Here is an 18743-nt window from a genome sequence, read left to right on the forward strand (position 1 = left end):
AGATAGATATTTTATGCTAATCATTGATGACTATTCTAGAATGTGTTGGGTTACTTTTCTCAGGGAGAAATCAAAAGCACTTGGGAAATTCAAACTATTTAAGGTAATGGTAGAAAATGAAACCAGTAAGAAAATTAAATGTTTGAAATCAGATCAAGGAGGCAAATTCACATCTAAGGAATTTAATACATTCTGTGAAGTGAATGGGATCAGAAGACAATTGTCAGCACCCCAGACACCCCAACAGAAGGGAGTTGTAGAAAGGAAAAACAAAAGTCTTGGATGCAGCTAGAAGTATGTTGTCAGAAGCAAATCTACCTCATGTATATTGGAGAGAGGCAGTAAGTACAGCGGTCTACACATTCAACAAAGTTCACATCAAAGGTGAAACTGGTAAGATCCCTCATGAACTATGGTTTGGTATTACTCCTACTCTTAAATATTTCAGAATATTTGGAAGCAAATGCTATATTAGAAGAGATGAGTATATTGGTAAATTTGATCCTAGAAGTGATGAAGGAATATTTCTTGGTTATTCATCAAAAAGAAAGGCATATAGATGTTTTAACAAGAGATTGCAAAAAATTATTGAGAGTACAAATGTGAAAATTGATGAACAATTTAGAGGAACTTCAAGGTATATAGACTCTGAACCGGTAGCTGAGATACTGACAAATCAACCTACAATGAATACATCGGTATAGAATGAAGATCCAATTACACCGGTATCATCTGAAAATTCCACAATAGCTGGGGAACAACAACAAACAAAGACACCCCAATATGTAAGATTGAACCACTCTGAAGATCAGATAATTGCAAACAAATATCAAGGTGTTATGACTAGAGGAAGACTAGAAAATGAAGAGGTATGTCTTATCTCTCAAATTGAACCAACATTAGTTAATGAGGCATGTGAAGATAAACACTCAATTAAAGCTATGGAAGAAGAATTAGAACAAATTGAAAAGAATAACACATGGACATTAATTCCTTGGCCTAAAGACAAAATTGTAATTGGAACAAAATGGGTATTCAGAAACAAACTTAATGAACATGGTAAGGTAATTAGAAATAAAGCAAGACTAGAGTGTACGGGATATTCACAAAAAGAAGGAATTTATTATAATGAAACCTTTGCACCGGTAGCTAGAATTGAGGCAGTCAGATTATTCTTGGCTTTTGCAGCACACAAGAACTATAAAGTATATCAGATGGATATTAAATGTGCATTTCTGAATGGAGATCTTGAAGAAGAAGTTTATATTGAACAACCTGATGGATTTTCTTTGACAGATGACAAAGATATGGTTTTTAGGTTAAGAAAAGCTTTGTATGGGCTAAAGCAAGCTCCAAGAGCTTGGTATGCTAGATTGGACAAATAGCTTTTGAAGATTGGTTTTTCTAAAGGTAATGCTGACAATAACTTATACTACAAATTGACTAATGATGACATCTTGGTTATAGAAGTTTTTGTTGATGATATAATCTTTGGAGGAGAAGATGGATTATGTAAAGACTTTCTAATGAAATGCAGTAAGAATTTGAAATGTCTATGATTGGAGAGATAAAATTATTTTTAAGTTTGCAAATTTCACAGACTAATAAAGGTATATTCTTGAGTCAAACTAAGTACTTAAAGGAATTACTAAAGAAATTTGGAATGGAGAACTCTAAACTGGTAAGCACACCTATGACTACAACAGACAAGCTATCACTAAGGGATGAATCACTACCTATTAATCTGATTAGGTACAAATCTATGATAGGAGGTTTACTATATTTGACACAAACAAGACCTGATATTATGAATGCAGTGTGTATTGTTTCAAGATTTCAAAGTAATCCTAAAGAAAATCATGAATCAGTAGTAAAAGGGATTTTTTGATACTTACAAGGCACTACAAATCTTGGCTTATGGTATCCTAGAGATGAAAACTTTGAATTATGTGCATACATAGATGCAAATTTGGCAGGAGATGTAGATGATAGAAAAAGCACCACCAGAGGAGCATTTTTTCTTGGTAGCAGATTAATTTCTTGGTTGAATAAGAAACAAAGTTGCACATCTTTATCAACAGTAGAATCAGACTATGTTGCAGCAGCAACTAATTGCACACAAGTATTATGGCTTAAGAAAATATTGAAGGACATAAAGGTAAAATGCAAGGAACCTATAACTATTTACTGTGATAATACAACAACAATTGATATATCTAAGAATCCAGTACTACATTCTAAAGCTAAACATGTTTCTATCAAATTGAATTTTCTGAAAGAGAATGTTGAAGCAAAAGAAGTGAAATTGGTTTATGTGAATACTAAAGAGCAGATTGCAAATATCTTTACTAAGCCTTTGCCTAAAGAAACTTTTGAATATCTAAGAGATTAGCTTGGGGTCATACCCCGACTAGTAAAGACTGAGACAATTGATGTTTGTCATCAACCGGTAGAATTAATAGAGAAATCTTTTATTTTGGCTTTGATGAGGAGAGCTACTTCTCAGGGGGAGTAGTTGGTATTTTGTAACAAGTTGGTATTTTGTATTTGAACCTGGTTTTTGTATTGCTTTGGCATTTGATTTCAAAGGGGGAGAGATTGACATGGAAAAACACTTTTGAAAACACATATTACTCCTAGAGGGAGAGATTGTTATTTTGGGGAGATTGTTAGTGATATTATAATTTCTGAGAGATTGTTGGTTTTTGGTTTTTGGCATTTCTGTTTTGGCACTTTGATGGTTTTTCCATCTTGTGTTGCCATCAATGCCAAAGGGGGAGATTGTTGGTATTTTGGATATGTTGATATGGTTTTTTCATTGATGTCAACACTTATCAATACTTTTCAACCTATCAACACTTGGAGATTTGGTTATGTTCACCGGCAAGCAAGTGACTTGTGCACAGTTATCGGTATTTGGTTCAACGGTAGGATATATTGTTCACTGGCACTTGGAATCACTTGGAGAATACTTGGTTATGTCGAAGACATCATTTGGACACTTTGTCTTGGTGATTTGTTCATTTGTTTATTCGAGCTTGCATATTTGTTGTTACTGGCAAATAGGTCCAGGATAGACATCGGCAGGCTTATCTATTCCAGATCAGCACGACACATTATGGAGAAGATCTTGTTGTTAATGTAAATGCATTGAGCCAACATCATGCATTGGATAGTGAGGCAACCTACTCAATTGGTCTTAGGTTATGGTATAAATGTAAGATCTCATTTGTGAGATCAATATGCAAGTGTGAAAAGGACTGTATTTCGGTATATGTGAATATCAGCAGAGCCATACACACAGACATCATTCAAGATTGAAGGAAGGTTTGAAGAAGACATATCAGAGCTAAACCTATACTGAATCCAGCATAAGAAGATGCTATTTTGTGTAGTACATTATCATTGGATTTAATCATCCAATTGTAGTCAATGTGACTCTCATTTTGTGATTGAGCAGTGAGCTCTAGGCACTTGGCCTTTCTGTATGTGCAGACCCCATATTGTACACACATACTATCTACAGTAGTATCATCTAAATTTGGGTAAGGTTTCCCATCATGGTTTTTCCCCTTACAGGTTTTCCACATACAAATATTGGTGTTATGTGTTGTAGAAGTCATTGTCTTTCTGTTTCATGCATTAATCTTTACCGGTACTATAATTAACTGATAAACTATCTACCGGCATAAAGTTTGGTTTATTGGTATTGGGCATTTAGTTTGGTTAAGTTAACTTTGGTTTGAATTAATTGGACAACTGATTCACCCCCCCTCTCAGTTGTCTCTGGGACCTAACATTTGATAGATATGTTCTTTGTCTTAGACTGGAATACCGGATTGTTGGATATGTCTATAGCAGCAGAGTTATCACAATGAATAAATACTAGCTCATTACAATTCAATTTTATGTCCTTTAACATTTTCTTCATCCAGATAACTTATGTACAGTTAGTAGTAGTAGCAACATACTCGACTTTAGCAGTAGATAAGGAAGTACATGATTGATTTTTGTTGATCCATGAAATAAGTTTCTTTTCAAGAAAGAAAGTTCCACCAGAAGTGCTCTTCTAGTCATCAACATCTCCTGCCTAATCTACATACCATCTTTTGAGGATGACAGGAGACGGCGACGGAGGAGAAGAGGAGGCCGAGTATTAGGAGGAGGAGATGGAGGTGATGGAGGAGGATATTTTTGAGGAGCAGGAGGAGGTGGAGGGGGTGGGGGTGGATTTGGAGGTGGAGGTGGTGGAGGAGGATAGTTACAGAGGAGAGGTAGAGGGGGACAACCATTGCGACTATCACAGGGTCCACTAATACAGGGGGTAGCCAGAGCAGAAGGTAGGGATATTGGTGGGGTGTAGCGCCTATGGAGATGGGAGAGGAAGCCATAGGTGGAGGAGAGGATCCTATGAAGATGGGAGGGGGAGTTGTAGGTGGAGGAGGGGGAGGCCTCTGGGAGCACATGATAGTATATTTACAGACTCGACTTAGTAGCCGAGGCATAGTTGGAGGATAGTGAGGTAGAGATTGTAGCTAGAGATGTCTAGCTTTTTGTGAGGGAGGCTGAGTTGAGGGTAGTGATGTGAGAGAGAGATGATCTAGTGGATAGACTGAGGGAGGTGCAGAATAGCGGCCGAGTGTTGTCAGGAGCACAGGGATAGTGTTTTTTTTAATTCGATGGCAAGGGAACTATGGCCGGCAAGTGGAGAGATTGACTATTGGCATAGTTTATACGAGCAGGTGGTTCTAGTTAGTCAGTAGGCATTGAGATATTTCCAGATGCAACAGACGAGATCAAAGCAGTCTCAGAGGATGCAAAGCAGTGGTGGTTTATGGGTCCTCCATAGCGAGATAGTGCAAGTGGAGAATGGGGTAGTGGTGGAGCAGGTGCTGATGGTGGTGTAGTATCTAGCTAGAGTGCCATTTGAGAGATTTTATGTACTTATTATATTGTTATTTTGGACTGTGACTTGGTTAGCTCTTGGTAGCCGATATATTTTTTACATCACTGTACTCCGATACATGTATTCTTTTGTGAGATGATATATGATATGATATATGAGGAGATCACATATTTTTGTGATGATATGCATATATATGATGATATATGTATATGTTTATGCATGATGATGATTATGATTGATGCTTAGATAGATGTCATGGATGATTTGCTTTCTATATGCATGTTTATGGATGATTTTGTTGTCTAGGTGTATGTTATGGATTATTTTTCTTTCATGTATATGCAGGTTACTAGATAGATGATGCTTTTGTACTGCTATTAATGTGATGCAATGATGATGATTTATGCTAAATGATGAGTGAATGATGAGGACTATGGGATAGATAATACTTGTTTATGTTGATGATATGATATGTTGATATGAGTAAATGATGTATGTTGTTTTAAGATGAATCAAATATTTATGCAAATGTTTATGATACTAAAGGAATATATTTTACATGGATAAACAAATGTGAATACAAATGTTTATGTTATGATTCTAAATGAATGCACTTAAAATGTAGAAACAAATGTTGAGACAAATGTTTATGTATGATTCTAAATGACTCAAAATAAAATGTGACTATGTGATAAAGGAGATGAAACAAAAATGCAATTAAAATGATAATGAATAACTGCACCTTAATGCAATTAAAATGATAATGAATAACTGCACCTTAATGCAATTATAATGATAATGAATCACTACACCTTAATGCAATTAAAATGATAATGAATAACTGCACCTTAATACAATTAAAACGATAATGAAAGGAATGCATATGTAAAATGAATGCACTACATGGATGAATGAATGTTCTTGGTAACAAATGCACTTAAAGGAAACGCAAGTAAATGATAATAAATGTATCTGATGTGTTAAATGCCTCCAAGGGGATGAACAAATTAATGCATTTAAATAAATATATAAATGATCCTAAATGTAAGTAAATGATAATGAACTGAATGCATGTAATGCAACTAAATGAGAATTCCATGCCTTCATGATGTATGAAAGCAAGTTGGTGAGAATTTTGTAGATGTGGAATGCAGATTTGAGATGGTGTATCAGAGGACTTCGTCACGATTTGTGTACCCAAGACAAACTTATTAGGTGTTTTCTCATATAAGCCTAAATTTCTTGTATGCGAACAATAGATATGAACAATGAATGAGAAAATGGATGGATGATATGCAATGAAATACAATATATATAGTTGAGATGAGATAATGTTCCATAGAGTATTCATAGTGCTTTATTTTCCTCATCGATCATGGTAGTATCGTTCTTGGCCGAGGTAGCACGAACCAAGTTTGAAGCATTTCACTTGTAAGTAAGCATTATAAATAAGGAAGAAGTGACCCTCCATTCTGGTTCATGTGCAAATGGTCGAGGTATATGTTGCAGATAGTAAGCCATAGTGATCCATGACTGTATTTGTCCATATGATCATGTAGCTTAGTGAACTTCCCACATAGACACCATTAGTACATGCCCCAGAACTTCATTGGAACAATCCGTAGACAGCAAACAAAACAATATTTAGGAACCACCTTGGCTACTCTAATCACTTGTGGGTATCCCGGAGTAGCATAGGAACCTAATATGAATGAATAAATAACTAACAAACCAACCAAGTACTTATAGCTTAAACAAATTTTTCTTGTCAAAGAAAATGTTATCATGTCTTTGTTTTGGAAGGAAGGATGCATCCTTGTTAAGACAGTTGTGTGTAGATGTTTTTTGATTTGGCTGGGTTATTTGATAAGTGATCCCCATTGTCTAAGTAGCTCAAAACTATTTTGTTTTGTGTCTCTTATGATGTGTATGTACAACGAATAATATATGTTGCAATGTTTTTGATTGATTTTTGATGTTTTTGACATGTTTTTATGGATTTTGTGAGTGTTTTTTAATGTTTTTGGTGTTTTCAGAGATTTTATGAATGTTTTTGGTAATATTTTCAGCCAATTTTGAATGAAGAATTCAATGAATCATAAGTAATGTAGAGTCCACTTCTATTAATAGGTTAAGATAATTGGCCCTAGTTTAGGAGTTCCTTATAAAAAGAAAGATACAGGACATATGAACTACTAACCCTGATTGCAGATCAATAACAAGTCATGGTTTGAATGATGGATGAAATGGATGCAATGCATGTGATCGTAACAAGTCTAAAAGACAATGAAGCCACAAGATTTATGAGTGACGCCTATTTGCCAGGTTTTCACCATCATACTTACCCAAGGTGCCATCATAGTGTTTTTTACTATTTTCGATGCATGATTTTTCTTTACTATTTTCTTGATTTTTTTGTATTTTCTTCAAGACATTTTTTGAATATTTTTTAGTATTTTCTGATGTATTTAAAGGATCCTGATGCCCTGTAGAACTTATGTATGAAACCATTTGAACTGCATGTTGTTGATCAAATCTACTAGTGGTTTGCCCTATGAAGTTGCCAACTGATATGCCCTAGACCCAAACAAAGCAGTGATGACATATGGACCTAGCCAGTTGGATTCAAAATTTCCCTTGTGTTCTTTGTTTGGTTGGTTGCAAGGATTCTCTCGGAGAACAAGATCACCTACCTCAAATGTGTGAGGTTTTACTTGATGATTGTAGCTTCTGCTCATGCGCTGCTGATAAGCTTTGAGGTGGTTGTATGCAGCTTGTCATTTTTCATCAAGCAGTTCCAAGTCTTGAAGATGTGAGACTTGGTATGCTTCATCATCTATCAGATTGTGCAAAGAAACCCATAAAGATGGTATTTCAACCTCAATAGGCAGGATAGCTTCTGCTTCATAGACCAGTGAGTAAGGAGTTGCTCTTGTAGGGGTTCAAATATTGGTTCGATATGCCCAAAGTGCTGGATTTAAGCGAATGTGCCAATCATGACCAGCATCATTGATTTTTTTCTTGAGAATTCTCAATATGTTCTTGTTTGATGCTTTGACTTGACCATTGCCTTGTGGGTAATAGGGGGTGGAAAAGAGGTGTTGGATGTGAAACTTCTCACAGAGCTCAGGGACATCCTGATTTTTTAAAGGAATGTCATTATCTGTGATGATGGACATGGGTACACCATACCAGTAGATGATGTAGCTAAGGATAAATGAGGCGATCTACTTGTCAGTGACTTGGATAAGTAGAACAGCTTCGATCCACTTTGTGAAGTATTTGGTGGTGATAATGATGAATTTATGATTGTTGAATGAAGATGGATGGATTTTACCCACAACGTCAAGTCCCCATTGACAAAAGGGCCATGGTGTTGTGATTGGTTGCAATTCCTATGCTGGTGCATGTATCAAGTCTCTGTGAACGTGGCACTTCTTGCATTTTCTGACAAAAGAGTAGGAGTCTTTTTACATGGATGGCCAATAGTATCTAGTGCGCATGATCTTCTTTGCTAGCAAAGGACTGCTTGAGTGAGCCCCAAAAATTCCTTCATGTACCTCTTCCAAGGCCTTTTTTATTTTATCTTGTTCCAAACATCGAAGGAGAGTACCATCAAGACTTCATTAGTATAGGGTTTCGGCAATAATGGTATATCAAGCGGTTTGACGAATGAAGGTTTTATGTTGGTTATTGGATTGGTTGGGAGGAAGTGTGTGATCACGGAGGTAAGTGAAGAACTCACCATACCATGGGGATTTAGAACCGATAAGGTGACATATCATCTCGGTTTCGGGGATATCATATGTGGGGATCCAAAATTGTTTTACCAAGAACTCGTAGCGTGTTGAATTTTGCAGAAGATCCAGAAGAGATGCAATTGTAGCCATTGCATCAGCAGCCCAATTTTGATCTCTGAGTACTTGCTCAAATGTGATAGTTGTAAGTGATTCTTTGTAACTATCCACCATCCTTTTATATGGCATAATTTTATCATCCTTTGTCTGGTATTCATCGGTGACTTGTCAGATGACTAGCGGGGAATCTCCATACACCTGTAGCTCTTTTAGATGCCATTGTATAGCCAATCTGAGTCCTGTGATTAAGGCCTCATATTCAGTGATGTTATTTGTGCATGGAAAGGTAAGGTTGTGATCATGAAGATCTCTTCATCTGGAAAATTGGAAATAAGAGGATGGTCACCTGTGACGGGTGCATCAGCCAACTGATCTGCAATAACTTTCACTTTAATAGAATTGTGGTCCACATACTCTATGTAAAATTCACTCAGAATCATAACCCATTTGGCCAAGCATCCTGTCAATGTTGCCTTGCTGAGTAGATACTTTAGTGGATCAATCTTGGTAATGATTTTTTCCTTGTGTGTTAACATGTAGTGTCTCAATTTGGTGGCTACCAAGATTACTGCTAGGCAAGCTTGCTCAATAGGTGTGTAACTCGGTTCATAGCCTACCAATGTGTGAGAGATACAGTATATAGAACATTATTTTCCTTCTGCATTGTATTGTGCCAGCAGTACTCCTAGTTCCATATTTGTAGCTAAAATATTTAGCAATATAGGTCTACTTGGATCTGGTGGGATTTAATCTTTCAACATTTGGAATGCTTGCTGGCACTCTGTATCCCATTAAAAATGGATATTCTTATGTAACAGATGTGTGAAAGGATGACACTTATCAACCAATTGTGCAATGAATCTTTGAATTGATTGTAGACCACCTTGTAGTGTCCTTAACTGACTGATGTTATTGGCAGGTGGCATGTCCATGATTGCTTTGACTTTAGCTAGATCTACTTCAATTCCCTTGCTTGAGATAATGTATCCTAAGAGTTTCCCTAAGGTTACTCTAAAGACACATTTCTTTAGATTGAAATGGACATGATATTGCTCTAATTTATCAAAGATTTTACCCAGTATTTCTAGATGACCTTCTCTAGTTAATGATTTGGCTAGTTAATCATCGACGTAATCCTCTTTTATGGTTTGCATCATGTCATGGAAGATGGTAGTCATAGCTCTTTGATAGGTTTCCCCTACATTATTCAGACCAAATGGCATCACATTCCAATAGTATGTTCCCCACGAGCATGTGAAAGTAGTTTTATGTTGATCTTCTGGAGCAATCTTGATCTGGTTCTACCCTGAAAAGCCATCCATAAGAGAAAGAATTCCATGTCTTTCTATTAGGTCCATGATCATGTCGATGTTTGGTAGGGGTAAGTCATCCTTAGGACATGCCTTGTTTATATCTCTAAAATCTGTACAGATACGGATGCCCCCATTAGGTTTGCCAACATGTATTATGTTGGAGATCCAATCTATATAATCAATGGGTCTGATGAAACCAACATCCAAAAGCTTTTTGAGTTCTTCTTTGACAAGAACAACAATCTGTGGGTGCATCTTTATGAGATTTTTTTTACAGGTTTATCTCCTTCTACTACGGTTAGGCAATGCATGACCAAATCAGGATCTAAGCCAGGCATGTCTGCATAGGACCATGCAAAGTTGATTTGACATTTCTAGAAGAATTCCACAAATTTTGGTCATTCCTCTGGAGTTAAAAGAGATGCAAAATCTATTTGGTGAGGAGTCTCAGGGGTCCCCGCATTGAATTCTTTAGTTTCTTCAATTAGGATCGTCGATCTCTCCTGATTTGTACTAGAGGGGAGGATGTCAAACCTTTCATCCACAAGCACCTTAGAGAGGTTTTCACCATTGGATACGCTCTTTATTTTTACTTTTTTCAGATCAATAAGTGCCACTATGTCATTTTCACTAGAAGATCCATGCTTTATTGTGATGTTTTTTAAGTTGAAAGGTTTGGCATCTCCCCCAAAGTACGTTGCGCGATTAAGTTCGATGGAAAATCTAGCTTTATGATCCCCGCTTGGTATGTTATCATGTAGTTCCAAAAAATCTATGATTGCCTCATTGTTTTGGAAGTGGTCAAGGCATGGGTGATTGGGTTGATTCCATTCGATGAGTTCAGGATGGATAATGGGTATTACCTCATCGATTAAGTTAAGTTTATGGGATGTGTCAGTGAGTGTTAATACATTGTTGTGAAGGTCATTGATGGTACTCTCCCTGTCAGAATCAAGTGTAGGATGTGACGTAGGGTCTATGGAAGGAGCTTCTAGCTCAAGAACCCAAGAGTTTTTAATCTATGCATCTCCATAAATAGGGATTTCTTTGCAAGGTGGAGGGGGTGATGTGTCTTCCTCATCTGAAGTATATAGATGTACTAAATCAAATTCCCACTCATGTGAGTTGGTCTCTAAATCTCTTTCCAACATCCAATTACTATACCAAATCTGGATGTCTTTTGAGTTGAATACTGCAGTTGTGATTGGCTAATGTACTGTTGGTGATGGAATTATTGATATTGTGGGTGCCACTGATGTTGTCGATGGGTTTATTAGTTATGTCAATGTTGTTGGGCGTACTGATACTACTGATGGTGTTATTGATGTGGTTGTTGTTGTTGATGGGGTTGTTGGGTTGATTGGTGGGATGATTGGTGTTGTAGGTAGTATTATTGGTGCTCTAGGTAGGATTATCGGTGCTACAGGTAAAATTATTGGTGTTGTAGGCACAATTGGTATTGTAGGTGGGATTGTGGATGCTGCTGGTGTTTTTATTGGTGTACTTAGTACTACTGATGCTACTGATGGGATGGTGGGTGTTGTAAATATGAAGAATCGATTTGATATGAACAGTTGATATGAGATTGATATGAAATTGATACAGAGATGTGATATGATAATGCCCCTCTCGGGAGATCGTTCGTGCACTAAAGGAATGAATGATCTCTTGAAAGAAGAAGAAAGCTATTTGAAAGATAGAAGAGTGAATATTTGATGACATGGATGGGTTTGACAAGATTGATTAGATTGATATTAAGTCTGGTTTCAGGAATGACACTGCTTATATAAGATAAAGATGATCAAAGCATCTGGTTTCACGAAAGATACATCTTGTATAAGACAAAAATGATCAAAGCGTCTGGTTTCGGGAAAGATACATCTTGTATAAGACATGGTATAATGGATCAAATGAAAAGGTTGGATAGAATTGATAAGATTGGGATCGAGTCTAGTTTCAGGAATGACACCTCATGTATAAGACAAAGATGATCAAAGCGTTTGGTTTCAAGAATGATATATCTTGTATAAGACTTGATCAAAATGTCTGGTTTCAAGAGAGATACATCTTGTATAAGACATGGTAGATGAGAGTTGGAATAATGATGAAGATATGAAAGTAAATAAATATTCCATGATGATGTGATAGATGTGCATGTGATGGATGCAAGATTAAGGTGACTAGATGATGATTATGAGATGTACCTTGAAAATGAGATGTATGATATGAGATGTATGATATGAGATGCTAGAATGTCATACTGATAAAGATAAGGCTAACTAGAACAAAATCCAGCAGTCATACTAATCTATGTCATTGTTTTGTTTTGTTTGATGATTAATAAAAATGTCTGGTTTCAAAGAGTGAGTACATTGTATAAGACCGATCTGTCTAGTTTCAAGTGTACCTGTCCTTGTATAAGACATGTTGATGTTTATGGTGATAGATGGATTGATTATCAAGACTCGGTGATTGATAGGAATGTCTAGTTTCAAAGAGTGAGTACCTCATATAAGACCAATCTATCTGGTTTCGAGTGTACCCATCCCTATATAAGACATGTTGATGTCGATAGATTTTGAGTGATGAATTGATTAACAACACATGATTATTTTGATTGCAGACTTTGAGAGTCTTCTTGTTGTTGAATTCATGGATGAGCCATGCGTTCATGCTTTGATTTTCAATTTCTATTTGATTTGTCAATTTTTTTTTAACTTTGATTTTTGGATATTTCAATTTTTGGAGCTTTTTGGATTAGAAGAAAGATGTATTTGGTTGCCCCAATGTATAGAAAGATAAGGAATGGATGAATGAACCATTGAGGAGGATTCCCTTGATGATTAGGGATCTTTAGCATTTGTGCCTCCTCCAAAGGCCTCATGAAAATCGTTGAGGTTTTCTTCCTCCTCTTCAATTTCTGGTTTTCGGTTTCTCATTGATCTTGTTTGAGCCATGTTGTTGAAAGTTTGAGATTTTGTGAAAGTGATTATGAGGTGGTGATGAAATGTTTGATGGGAGATAAGTGTTTTGTGAAATTTTGAGAAGATGGATCTCTAACACTGAAAGGTTGGATGTTACCAAAGTTCTTTGTGAATTGCTCTTGTGTTTTCAACCATTTTGATGTGATAAGGTATAAAAAGGTTTGAGATGTGTTATAAACCAAGCTACCTAGCAATGAGAGGATGCACTCATAAACTAGTTTTAACATGTGTAGAAATGCCTCTTAGGATGATTGATCCTAGATGTAGAAACATGCTAATAGTGATTTGTTGGTTTGATTTAAGCAATATTTAAAAGAACTTAGGACAAGACCTTTTTTGTGTTTTGAGAGTTGAATGGATTTGTGATGTATGAAGGTGAAAGTGGATAGAATATGGACCTCAATAAAAAATTTCTGTCACAAAGGGGGTTTCTACTTCTTCCTCTCTCTTAGGAGTTGGTGGTTCTCCTCGAGCTACGTTGTAGGTGATACAGATGTTTGGAAAGAAAGCAGTGTTGATCTTGCCCCCTTTGTTTTTGTGAAAACTTAAGGCTCTATAATGAGTAAACGCTCTATTTGTTCAAAGGCTCTTTGTCAAATTCATTAGATTTGCCTTGAAGATACAAGTGAATATGGTGCAAGAAGGCTCTATGTGAGAGAAAAATTTGTCTATTGATATAAAAAAACTTCCTTCTTTTGATAAGAGCTTTTGAACTCAATTGTCTCTTTTTCAATGTGGCCTTTTGATGAAGACTCCTCTTTCTCAAAATGTGAGTGATGGTCATACAAATTGATACTTTGTTTCACTATGTTTGATGTTTGTTTTTGTTGGTCAATGTTGATGTAAAATTGTGTTGGATGAATACTTAGTTTAAATTTGTTTTTGAAATTCTCTAACAAGAAAACAAGGCAAGCACACAAGCACAATAACCTTGCCTCTTTTCAATAAAAGGCAAAAACAGGTGTGGGTCTAAATCAACCCAATCATGAACTTTTATTGACCCCTTTTGAAAAATGTATTTTAGTGTTCCCAATGCCTAAAGTTGGCTTTAAATTGTTACTGGTCTTACACAAGGCGAAGATAAGTCAAGCACTTTTTATCCCTAAGGTCAATTGGCCAGTTGCGATATTTTCAACCCACATCTTGATATTTATTCAACTTTGGTACTACATACCTTATGAATCTTGTTGTGGCAGGTAAGGATATGATATACTAAGTGTTGCACGAGCATAACCAAAAGATGTTCCCTATGATGGAGGAGTCACCACTTTTATCAAGCTACAAGTAGCCTTTCAAAAATCCTTGTTTCTACTTAAGGAAATATGTGTGGTGAGTATCTTGGGAGCAAAACCATCTATGCTCTTGCACTAAACTTCTCACAAATATCCTCAACCAATAGAACAGGTAGGCTTCTATATAAAAATGTGTCTAGTAATGTTCAATGTTTTTGGACATAAGTTCATTTTGCAGTGACTCACTTAAGAGCCTTGTAACTTGTGGTGGGGCCCATATGTCCTTTTGGAAAGTTACACTATAGGAATAGCTATACCCAAGGCTATAGCTTTCACTCATACCTGATTTCTATAGCAGCTTGAAGGATTTAGCGCACGAGGTCGTTCCCAAGAGTGATGTGTCTCTTGGTAGACCTCTCTTAAAAATAAAAAAAATTGAGCATTACTGACACTTGTCTCTTGCACCTAGGACCACGAGAGCCAAGGGAGAGGATAGTGTGTGTTAGAAGTAGGACCACTCTACAAATTTTTGCACAAGTGTGTCAAACACTGAAAGCACTTGTTATTTTTAACTGATTTTATTGCAATGTGATTTAAATGTTATTTGGATATGTTGCTCTGACAAACATGGTGTTCATTTTAATCCTTCAAAGCAATATGTTGTCTAACTAGGAAAGTGAAAATCCTGGTCAACCAAATTGAAGCATGTTTGCTTAAGGAAAATCATTTTTTGTAAACAGAAATGGACAAGTTGTTTGTTCTTTTTAACTTGCAAAAATGAATGTTGATTGTGAATTTTATCCTTACAAGAAATGAAAGTTGTTTGTTTGTTTTAAGCCCCAAATGAAATGTTTGTCCCTAACTTGCAAGAAAGCAAATTTTGTTTGTTTGATCTGTTGCCCTTTTTAACTTTGCAAAATGAAGTTCTATTTAAGCCCAAAAAGATAAGGTTTAATTTGTTTTAAAACACCAAAAACTAAAATGTGAGCTTTTTTTTACCCAAAAAAAGGAAATATGAATTCTTTTTTTAAAAAATTTAGAAAAGAAGTTAAAAACAAAATAAAAAATTCTAAATTAAACTGCTCCACCCTATAAGAAATCATTAAAAACCTGCAAATAAAGAAGTTAGAAAAATCTTAAATCTTATGTGGGCTTCCACAAGCCTAAATTCAATTTTTCAGTTACAATTTTGAGTTCTCTAGAACAAAAGCACAACTTTAGAACAAAAGCGCAACAACTATGGGACAAAAGTGGGACTTTAGAACAAAAGAAAAATAACTATGGGACAAAAGCACAACTTTAGAACAAAAGCATGCAACTTTGCGCTATAATAATTTTTTTTACAGAATTAAAACTAACATTACAATAGTGCTATTTAACAAACAGTAGTGCTAATCTATAGATAAAATTGCTAAATGAAAAATAGAAGCACTAAAACTCTAGCTTTCAAATGCGCTAAAGCGTTTTCAATAGCGCTAAAGCACAACCTATGTGGAAATTTCAACAATTTAAAAAGTTAGTAGTTTTAACAAATCAAAAGCTTGCGTGTTCGATTCACGTCGAGTTCACCAAATGATGCTCTACAAAAAGGATTCGTTAGGAACACACAACACAAGAAGCAATTCAAACATTAGTTTTAGTGTCAAAAATGAAAGGCTATCCTAAGCAAGCATATCAAGAGAGATATTAAACTTGTAATGGAAAGCACATGCAAATACAAAAGAGATACACTACACTCCAAATGCTAACCAAGATGTTCACAGTTGATCCTCCCTTGTTCCTCTCCTCTCCATGTTCCACATGAGTGTAGCTCTTAGTTTTGTACTACTATGGAAGTCTTATGGAGATTCAAGATTGAAAATGATTATGAGATTATGCAAATACAAGCTTAATATGAGATAAATGAGTTAATTTGAGCTATATTAATTTTAACCAAAAGAAGAACAAAGTAACTATGTTCCTAAATGTTCTCTCTTAAATTCACTATAACTTAGATGCATACAAGATTTATGGATCTAGATTATGAAGGAATGGGCTCTATTTATAGGAAAAAAAGAGAAATGGATGGTTGAGATTGAGTGATCTCAACAAGGGCTAGGATTGATGGGTTTGTGATCCATGTGAGGGATTTCAACCCAATCCCAAGATGACAAATGTCAATATGAGATGGCTTGAGAGGAGAGGGAAGAAGCATTAAATGCTTGAGATGACATGAAGGTTAGCATGGGAGGTAAGGTTAGGCTTGAGTTGAATGAATAAATTTATTATCTAGTGAATAATGCCTTTATCCAATGGATAAAATCTTATGCAAGAGTTAGTGAGGATAACCATGGTCAAAACAATGAATGCTTGAAGAGAACCATGAGTTAAATAGAGGCTGAGTTAGAGGGAAAGTCTCTAACCATGTGGGTGAGTTGAGTTAACCATTAATGCTCATGTAAGAGCCATTAATGATTTGGAAGACTTTAGGGGTTAACTTGTTGGAGACATAAAGCATTTAATGCTTTTCAAAGACTTTGAGGCTTTGATAAGTGACTTCAAGTTGCTTAGGAATGTGACAATATTTAGGAAATAGATTAAGCTAATTAAGAATGGTTTAGAATAATTTAGAAAGTGGTTAGAAGAGTCTAAAAGGGGATTTAGGATGCAACTGAGTTTGATGGGTGATGGAAAATAGGATTTTAATTGAAATAAAATTCATTTATTTCAACAAAATAGGTGCAACTTGCATTTGTAGGGGAATGCAAGTGGGGGGGGGGGAATTTAGGGATTTAAATAAATGTTTTATTATTTATTTAGAGGAAAAGGGGGTAGATCAAATAAATGTGTTTCATTTATTTAATTCATTTGGGATATAGTTTTAATGAATTAATTTAAATAAATTGGATAATTTATTTAATTAATAGCAGAAGGATTGAGGACAAAATTAATTAAATGTTAATTTAATTAACTAATAACTAGTGGTTAAATAATCAAATAAATGGTAAATATTCATTTAATTAAGTGGACAGATTTATGTGACTATAGAAACTTTTTATCAAGGGGATGCAAAGGTCAAAGAATCTAAGATTCTCACCCTCAAAAATCAATTTGAGTCTTTGATAATGAAAGAAGATGAGACTATTGCAACTTATTTTATGAGAATAGATGAAGTTGTAAACTCTAGAAGAGTTCTTGGTGAAATTATTGATGAAAAAGATGTTGTTAGGAAGGTCATTCGAACCTTGTTACCTAAATTTGAAACTAAGGTTTCAACCTTAGAAGAAAAGAAGATTTTTTCTTCAATGTATTTTGATAGCTTACAAAGCATACTCACAGCCTATGAAATGAGTATAGGTAGTAATCCTTCCACTTTTAAAAAGACTACTTTCAAAGTTGAAAAGAAAGAAGAACCTAATAGTGAATCTGAAATTTCAGATGCTATAGAAGCCCTACTTGTTAGAAAGTTGAAAAAGAAGTATAAGGGAAAATTGCCCTTTAAATGCTTTAATTGTGGCAAAAATGGACACTTTGCTGCTTAATGCCCTCTGAGTGATCAAAATAGTGAAGACTAAAACTAGAAAATTTCTACAAAAAGAAAACGTGGAATCCTAAAAAGAAGTTTATTTTATTCAAGAAAAAGAAGAGTCTCTTTACTAAAGAAGACTCTGAAGTTGAAATAGATGACTCACATTGTGAAGGTGATGAGACTTTGTTCATGGCAAAGATAGAAACTTCTTCAAACAAAGACCTGATTAGCAAAACATAAAATAAACTTGATGATTTGGATCAAAGTGAAGTTGATATTGAAAGAGAGTTACTTTGTGATCTCAAAGAAATCAAGAGATTAAAGAAGCTTGTAGCTTCTCACAAAAGCTCAAATCAGATCCTACAATTTGATTTGAATGACTCAAACTTGGCAATTACAAACCTGAAATCTCTTCTTGATGAAGGAGAAAAGAAAATTGAAACTTTAAAACAACAAACAATAAAACTGAAAAAAGAGATTGAACAATATGAAAGTACCATGCATTTGAATTATATCTTGACCAAGCGAAAGAAACACAAAAATTTGACTGGTATAGGTTTTGATAAGTCTGAATCATCAAAATAAATTACTAGGCCTGCAAACAGAAAGCAATCCAAGCTTACAACAGAATGACACCATATAGGTTCAATTTTTTTCATGTCTATTGCTTTTATTGCAATAAGTTTGGCCATAAGGTAAACACTTGCATATTTTTGCAGCATAGAACTCCTATGTTTGGACACAAACAAGCCTATGGATTTCCAAACACTGTGAAGTGCATTAAATGTAACACCTTTGGACATACCTCTACTCAGTGCAAATCAAAGCCAAACATTGATAAGGTGTGGAAACAAAAGTTTTTACCTAGCACTGAACAATCAATGATTATGCAAATTGTACTTCTATCAAATAAGAAATCAATGTGGGTGTTGGATAGTGGTTG

Source organism: Cryptomeria japonica, chromosome 8 (genome assembly GCF_030272615.1).
Source record: "Cryptomeria japonica chromosome 8, Sugi_1.0, whole genome shotgun sequence".
NCBI lineage: Eukaryota > Viridiplantae > Streptophyta > Pinopsida > Cupressales > Cupressaceae > Cryptomeria > Cryptomeria japonica.